Raw genomic sequence first — 8,876 nt, 5'->3', positions numbered from 1 at the left:
TGATTTGTTTTAAACCAACCTATTCTCCCTCCTCCACCCCCATTGTTGTGCCTGAAACAAAATAAATGGCCCAGTATTATTTGGCATTCATCTGACATAAATCATAAGCCACATTGGATTACTTTCAAGTCTACATTATAGTCTTACGGAAAAGTATAGTTCTGAATGAGCGCTACCCTTTCCCTTTTAACACTTCTCTTTGTCCAAAACAAACAGATAGGCAAGCAAAATTTTTTTTAAAATAATAAGAAAGATGGGGTGCCTGGGTGGTTCAGTCGATTAAGCGTCTGGCATCGGCTCAGGTCATGATCTCACGGTTCATGAGTTTGAGCCCCGCTTCCGGCTCTGTGCTGACAGCTAGCTCAGAGCCTGGAGGCTGCTTTGGATTCTATATCTCCCTCTCTCTCTGACCCTCCCCTGCTTGCACTGTCCCTCTCTGTCTCTCAAAAAAAAATAAAAAACACTTAAAAATAATAAGAAAGAACAACATAAAAAACAAAATTTATTGTATAAACTTGGAATTTCTCTGAATTTAAGAAAGGATATTTACAGCAAAATGAATTAAATTTAAAAAATAAAGTAAAAGAAAACCAAACAAAGCTCATATATACAAATTTTGATAATGTTTAACCAAATCTTAGATTGGAAATTTATCCTTTTTTAAAGTTTTTATTTTATTTATTTTAACAGAGAGAGAGAGAGAGAGAGAGAAAGCACCAGCAGGGGAGGGACAGAGAGACAGGAGAGAGCGATAATCCCAAACAGACTGCATGGTCAGTGCGGAGACCAATGCGGGGCTCAAACCCATGACCCGTGAGATCATGACCTGAGCCAAATCTGGATGCTTAACTGACTAAACCACCCAGGTGTCCCTGGAATTTTATCCTTGAAGGGACTAAAGTCAACAGACAGATTTAATTGACTCAATGTGTTTTGAATAAATGAATGCTTTTAATTACACACTGTTTTAAGTACCTGTGTCACCCTGCTAGTGGCTATGTTGGACAACTGCATTCAATTCGCTGCAAAACACACTCAATACTTAACAGTGACATTGCATGCATATTGTGGTTAATATCATCCTACACCAAGTATGCTTGGCTATACAGTGTAGAAAAAGGACTGTCGTCCCTGGTGGTGCAGAACAAACACCACAATGACGCGGGGATCTTTTCTGTAAAGAGAGAGGTTAGTGTTAGTACCTTAAACTTTATCCAGTTACTTCTGTTTAAAAAATTAACAAAATAATTAAACATATGAACGCTGAAAAAATAGTAAATGTGGCAATGTCTTGTTTTACATGCTTTCGTCACTGAGCTTGTATCTTATTGAGAGCTCTTTAAGTAGGGAAATCACTCCGTTACCCAAGCATTTGTAACTAAGTAGCTTGTCTAAACGGACAGCAGGGGCTGGAGTGAGAGTGGGGCGTGCACTGTTGAACAGGGCAGCCGCAGCACCTGCTGGTTCTCCACTCCAGGGACTGCTGACTGTTTGTGGCCATATCTTCCCACCTTTCAAGAGAAGCAGGAAATCTAAATTTCACTGAAAAAATCTCCAAGTTTGAGGACATATATACTAAACAAAGTACATCTGTAGGTCAGATCTCTAGATCACCACTTTGTGGTCTCCTCTCTACATAACCCCCAGAAAGTCCTTATAATTCATACATTACTTTTATATATAATGGACCAAAAAATAAATAAGGCCCTCCAATACATTGTGTGTCACAGATTCATAGACTCTCAATGCTGGAAGTGGGTTAGCACTTATCTAGGCTAACTTCTGATTTATCATCCCTACTAACAGGGCAGACTGTAATCAGATCTTATTGTGAGATAGTTCTTTCTTAGAGTCCATCAAAATCTAATATTTCCCTTCCCACCCGTTAGTATGACTATTATCAAACAAACAGAAAATAACAAGTGTCGGTGAGGCTGTGGAGAAATTGGAAGTCTTGTATGTTGATAGTGTAAATGTAAAATAGTGTAGCCACTGTGGAAAACAATATGGCAGATCCCCAAATAATTAACTTACAGTTATCCGCTGCTCCAGCAATTCCATTTCCATTTCTGGATATATTTTCAGAACAATTGGAAGCAGGGACTCAGCAGATAGTCGAACCGTCACATTCATAGTAACATTATTCGCAGTGGCTGAAAAGTGGAAACAATCCAAACACCCACTGATGACTGAATGGTGGTATAGATATACAATGGAATATTATTCAACCTTAAAAAGGAAGGAAATTCTGACATATGCTACAACATGAATGAACCTTAATGACATTTGGCTAAGTGAAAAGAGCCAGACACAGAAGGACAAATATTGTACAAATCCATTTATATGAAGTACCTGGAGTAATCAAATGCAGAGAGACAGAAAATAGAATGGCAGGCGTTGTGGGGAGGAGGGAATGGGGAGTTCATGTTTAATGGGCACGGCACTTCCATTTGGGAAAATGAAAAGGTTCTGTAGATACTTGGTGGTGATTCCTGCTTGGACAATGTGAATATATTTAATGCCACTGAACCATACACTTAAAATTGGTAAGATGGTAAATTTTATGTACTATGTATATTTTACAACTATTAAAAATGTGGGGCATCTAGGTGGCTCAGTCCATTAGGTAGCCCACTTTTGGTTTCCACTCAGGTTCTCACAGTTCGTGGGATTGAGCCCTGCATTGGGCTCTGCGCTGGCAATGCAGAGCCTGCTTGGGAGTCTCTCCCTCTCTCTCTCTGCCCTTCTCCACCTTGCATGCTCACGCACACTCTCTCTACCAAATTAAATAAACTTAAACAAATGTAATAAAAAAAAAAACCTAGCATTTCTGCCCTCTGAAGCCATACTACATAGGTCTGCTCTTTTTCATGACCATCCTCCAAATATTGGCTAAGAGCAGCCCTGGTACTTCCCAGTCTCCCTTTCTGCATCCTTCTGCTCTCCTCTGGGGTCCTTCCAGTCTGTCTAGGCCCTGCACTCAGGCCGGAGCAAGTGCGCGTGCACAGATGAACAGGAAGCTCGCCTCCTCTGTTCTAACTGCAGACTTTTAGGAGGCTGATTCCGATCGCACGACACAAGTGTGTTAGGTTTTATCTCATTTTCTTTGGGCCCTTAGAGCTTGTGTCCAGCATCATTAGTATGGCTCAGTTATTTGCAAATGACAGATAGCCTCCAAAGAAAGAGGTAGAGAAAAGGAGACCTCCAGGACTATCACTCCCTGATCAGATGTCTTCAAAACACATCCATAAGAAATATTTAATTTCTTTCCAAATTCTGGAACTGCAGAATGAGTGGATTTGCATTTCCACTGAAAATTCATCTGTACTTGAAAAAAGACTCCCAAAGGGAGCTTTCTGGTTCATCCATAGACTTTTGTGTCTGGGAGCTGTGTCCATCGGAAATTAGACGGGGCTCCAAGAAGAGAGGCATTGACAGAAGCTGAAACAAAACTTGTTTCCCCCTCTGTGCTTTGCCACCACCTTTTCTCACACTTTTACTACTGAAAGATAAATGAGGTCTTAAAAGTTTAAAAGTTAAATTTCCAGGGGCGCCTGGGTGCCTCGGTTGGTTAAGCATCGGACTTCAGCTCAGGTCATGATCTCACTGTTTGTGGATTCGAGTCTGTGCTGACGGCTCAGAGCCTGGAGCCTGCTTCAGATTCTGTGTCTCCTTCTCTCTCTGCCCCTCCCCCACTCATGCTCTCTCTCTCTCGATCCTTCTCTCTCAAAAGTAAACATTAAAAAATTTTTAATAAAGAAAAGTTGAATTTCCAAAAAGGGCTCTTCCTACATTTAGATATCAACAAAATCAATTGTCCTCCTTCTTGTAAAGCCCTTCCTAACCCCAGAATACAGAGGCCCTTTTACATTATTTCGCATTTGTTATTTGCTCACACAGGAGAATATAATAAACAGTGGTCTTCCTAAAGAAACTCTTGACAAAATCCATGAGACCTTTGACCTCACAGACTTTAAGGCATCCCAACTGATTTCATTCTAAGAAGAGAGGTGGAAAAAAGGGTTTCCTTGTTCAAATGGCTAGCTTCAAAGGACCTTAAAAGGTCTGGGGGGTTTGGGGAGGTCCTAGCTTGCCGGCTCAGGCTCCAATTCCACTAGGTCCTGTTAAATATGAGTATTCACGCTAAAGAGGGGAGATGACCTCAATGTCCCAACAGGATACAGGACAGCAAACGGGTGATGCAGCAAGTGGCCCAGGCCTTCACTCTTAAGAGCTTTAAATATCACCGGTATTAGTAAATGAGCAGCTACAAGTAGTGCCATAAACTTTATGAGGTCACAACACAGTGTGACAAATCCTTCTTGAAATATTGGGTGTGGCTGTGGGATTCCTGATTGGCTGGATGTGGACACAAGGTAGGTGAGCCAACAAGAAAGGTCATTTGTCTCTAAGCTGAAGTCCCTCCATAGACAGAAGTATTATTCCGTATTAGTATTCACTATAATCACAACAATACGTGATTTGATGGCATTTGAATATTGCCAAGTACTTTGGCATTTTTCTAAGTTATTGTACCCCACTGCGGAATAGGTAGAAAGTCAGAAGGAAAACAACAAGCTTAGATGCAGCAGAAGCTGATTTCAGGATTCAGGTAGAACTGGTGACCCCTGTGAAGTCATTTGTTGATAGTGCTGAAAAGTTAAAAGAGTCAATAGAAGTCCCTTGCTTGATATGGCCAGACATGCTCAATGTTCCCATTGTGGACTTCAACACAGTATCAAAAATTCTGAGCACTCAGATGTTTTCTTTGCTCCCCTCTTCACTTTTAGCTACCCACTCCCCAACTCCTAACTCCAAGCCAAGACCTGAGGTTCTCTCTGGCCTGTCTCTCCTGCCTTCTCTGCCCCCCCTTTCGCCCCCTGCCCTCCATTCTACCTCTCTGAACTCATTTTCTGCCCCTTCCCTCCACTCTGACTCCTCTGGTCACACGGTCAGTCCTGATCTTCTAACAAGCCCAGCTCTTTCCTGCTCTGGAGCCCATGGCTGCACTGTGACTTTTGTGGGCCTGTTTTACCACTGGGAAAAAGTTTTTTTGCTATTGCATCGGTTTAAAGATGAGTACATTAACGTTATATATTAATCACATTTCCTTTTACCCTTAAGTTCACTTCATTCCTTCTGATTTTAAAAGAAATGAAAACGGGGCGCCTGGGTGGCTCAGTCAGTTAAGTGCCCAACTTCAGCTCAAGTCATGATCTCATGGTTCATGGGTTCGACCCCTGCACTGGGCTCTGTGCGGATGGCTCAGAACCTGGAGCCTGCTTCAGATTCTGTGTCTCCCTATCTCTCTGTGCCCCTCCCCACTCTCATGTTCTGACTCTCTCTCAAAAATCAGTAAATATTAAAAAAATTAAAAAGAAAAAAGAAAACATTGTGTGGTCCCCTAAATGTTTGTTAATCCTGATGAAGAATTCGACCCTGTCCAGACCTTTGCATTGCTATTCTCACTGTTTGAAATGCTCTTCCTGTCAATAGTCCTCCAACATAGTCCTCAATGAGTTGAGGTTTCTGCAGAAATGGCATCTTTTGAGAGAGGCTTTTTTGAATCACCTTATCTAAAACAGGCCCCCACCTCAGCTCTGGACACTCATTTTCATCCCTCAACCTGACTCTACTTTTGGTGTAAACATCTAACATTGCATTAGATAGTTAGTTATGCTGTACTTTTTGTGGTCTGTTTCTCCCACTCAAATAGAAGTCCTGTGACACTAAGGCACTCTGGCCCTAGCGCACAGCACATTGTCAGACACACAGTAGGTCATCATAAATGTCTGCACCATGTTGAATACATTTGCACCTGGGATATTTTTCTATATTCCAAAACCTCATCTTCCAATCTATAAAGAGAATGAAAAGTGAGCATGAAGGAAGAGGGAAAATGCTTTCTTGCTCCCATATCTGACCTCATGAAGATCTTGTAACAAAAGCCGGCTTTTCCAACCTGGGGCCCCCTGCTCTGTGCTTCCTGGCCCTTTTTACATTTTCCCGTCCTAGTGCATACCACCTTCCTCTGTGACCATGTGTCATTGCTGAGGCTTCATATCCTTCATGTCTTATTTTATTATTTTATTTTATTTTAGTAATAGTACTTAACGTGAAATATATCCTCTTAATTTTTTATGTGTACAATACAGTATTATTAACTAAGGGTACAATGTTGTATAGCTAACCTCTAGACCTTATTCATCCTGCCCTACGTGAAGTGGGTTACTTAGCACTTCCTCATTCCTACCCCCACCTCCAGCCCCTGGTAGCCACCATTCCACTCTTTAATTCCATGAATTTGCCTATGTTAGATACTTAGAATGTAGAATTATGCCGCATTTGTCCGTAACTGTTTTTTTTCACTCAGCATGATAACTTCAGGGTTCATTCATGTTGTCACATGTTGCAGAATTTCTTTCTTTTTAAGGGCCAAATTCCATTATATGCATATACCACATGTTCTTTATCCATCCATCTGTGTGGATGGACATTTGGGTTGTTTCTACATCTTGGCTACTGTGAACAATCCTATAATGAACATGCGAGGCAGACATCTTTTCAAGATCCTGATTTCAATTCTTTTGGATAAATACCCAGAAGTGGGATTTCTGGGTAATATGGTAGTTCCATTTTTAATTTTTTGAGGAACCTCCGTACTGTTTTCCATGGAGGCTGTGACATTTTACACTTCCACCAACAGTGTGCAAAGGTTTCGATTTCTTCACATCCCCACCCACATTTGCATGTTTTTTTTTCTTTTTAATAATGGCTGTCTCAACAGATGTAAGGTAATGTCACATTGTAGTTTTGATTTGCATTTCCCCGATTATAAGTGACATTAAGAATCTTTACATATGCCTGATGGTCATTTTAAAAATATTTTTTTAACTTTATTTACTTGTGATGAGTGGGGGAAGGGCAGAGAGAGGGAGAATCCTAAGCAGACTCCACACTCCAGCACGGAGCCCAGTGCAGGGCTCGAACTCACAAAGATCATGACCTGAGCTGAAATCAAGAGTCAGATGCTTAATCAACTGAGCCACCCAAGCGCCCCTGTCTTGACCATCTGTTTCCTATGGAGAAAAGTGTATTTTAAGTTTTTAGCACCCCCCTCCTTTTTTTAGAGACAAAGAAAGAGAGGGGCAGAGAGAGGGAGAGACACTGTCAGCACAGAGCCTGATACAGGATTCGATCTCACAAACCATGAGATCATGACCTGAGCTGAAATCAAGAGTTGGTCACTTAACAATTGAGCCACCCAGACACCCCTTAGCCTATTTTTTAATTGAGTTGTTAGTTTCTTTGCTATTGAGCTGTAGAAGTTCTTTATATATTTTGACTGTTAACCCATTACCAGCCAGATAGTTGGCAGATATTTTCTTCCGTTCTTGCTGATTGTCTTTTTATTCTGTTGCTTGTTTCCTTTGCTGTGCACCTCATGACTTCTACAAGCCCATCCTAAGACTCAATAAATCGATCCTGTATTGAAAGTGAATGAAAAGAATGTTAAGAACTTTTATGTCTATTTTGGAAAAATAAAATAAATATGTAAGGTCACCTAGGCTAAGGTACAAATGCGTGGTATAGACACTTAAGTTTGAAAAAGCCAACATACTAAGCTTCAAATTACTTTTCTGATTTAAAATATCATTTGATAGGGGTGCCTGGGTGGCTCAGTCAGTTAAGAGTCTGACTTCAGCTCAGGTAATGATCTCACAGTTCATGGGTTCAAGCCCCACATTAGGCTTGTGCTGACAGCTCAGAGCCTGGAGTCTGGTTCACATTCTGTGCTTCCCTCTCTCTCTGCTCCTCCCCCCTCATGCTCTGTCTCTCTCTTAAAAATAAATAAACATTAAAAATTTTTTTTAAATTTGATAAAAACTACATGAAGGGAACTTGGTCAATTACTATCAAAATTAATTAATATCTATACAAATTTAAACAACAACTCTGCTTTTAAGAATTTATTGTACTTGAATACATCTATCTGTATATGAAGGCATACGTAAAAAATGTTGATTTCTCTAAATGTTCATTGCTGAAAAGAATGGAAAGGACTTAAATGTCTGACAATAGGGTACTGAACACAGAAATGATATCCTAATACTACATAATTATTTTCTTTAAAAAAGAAAGTGACTATAAAGAAAAAAGAGAAAGATACAGAAGATTCTGCAAAAGCATAAGGAGTTTATGTTTCAACATTGATTGCACGGAATTCATGTGGATGGCTTCAACAAAATGCAGAGCCTTTGCCAGGGGACATTTGTCTGATAACAAGAGAGAATTATTTTAGTGTGCAAAAAAGAGAGATCAAAAGTGTAGCCGGCATCTAGAAACAGGTCTCTGGAATGATGCTTGGAGTAGCAGGTCTGACTTATAATTTTGGGTTACAAAATTCTCTTTTCAGGAAAAGAGATTAAATGGCTCTTTGAAAATTTCAGGGATCATCTTGCTTCAGGCCTTCCTGGATCCCAAGCTCTCACGGTGTCATTGGGCTGGGTGGCGCTTTCTCCTCAGCTGCTCCTCCTGCTGGGGTGACTTTCATCCAAGGTGTCCATTGTAGCAAAATGGAGGCACAGCTCTTTGTCCTCTCAAATCCAGCCTGAGAAGAAGGAGGGTCTCTTTCCCAGAAGTATCTGTTAGGTCTCATTGTGTCTCATTGGCTCTGATTTTGGCCATTTCCTTGTCTTTGGCCGGGCCACAATGCCTCTGCAGAGTGTGATGGTGCACTTGCCATCTGAAGGCTGGGTCACCTTGTAGAGTGACTCGTGGTGCTGAGGAGGGTGATGGGATGCTCCTGAGCCACAGGGAGCAAGACTGAGTGGCAAGGGCTCCCCTGATCACCGTTATAGGAAATAGGGTGCACG

General features: G+C 41.1%; 1 long non-coding RNA gene across 2 annotated transcripts; it reads right to left on the bottom strand.

Annotated features, from left to right (window-relative positions):
* Positions 1 to 931: 931 nt before the first annotated feature.
* Positions 932 to 4,247, bottom strand: LOC115305457. Of its 2 annotated transcripts, none has more exons than XR_003914796.1 (3): positions 4,162 to 4,247; positions 2,035 to 2,153; positions 932 to 1,174 (listed from the first exon to the last, which is right to left on the bottom strand). It is a non-coding gene; the product is annotated as an uncharacterized LOC115305457 (long non-coding RNA). The 2 variants fall into 2 exon arrangements; XR_003914816.1 differs by having other exon boundaries at positions 4,143 to 4,209.
* Positions 4,248 to 8,876: the final 4,629 nt, after the last annotated feature.

The sequence above is a fragment of the Suricata suricatta genome, chromosome 1 (assembly GCF_006229205.1).
Source record: "Suricata suricatta isolate VVHF042 chromosome 1, meerkat_22Aug2017_6uvM2_HiC, whole genome shotgun sequence".
Taxonomy (NCBI): domain Eukaryota; kingdom Metazoa; phylum Chordata; class Mammalia; order Carnivora; family Herpestidae; genus Suricata; species Suricata suricatta.
This window is presented reverse-complemented; position numbering and strand designations above follow the sequence as displayed.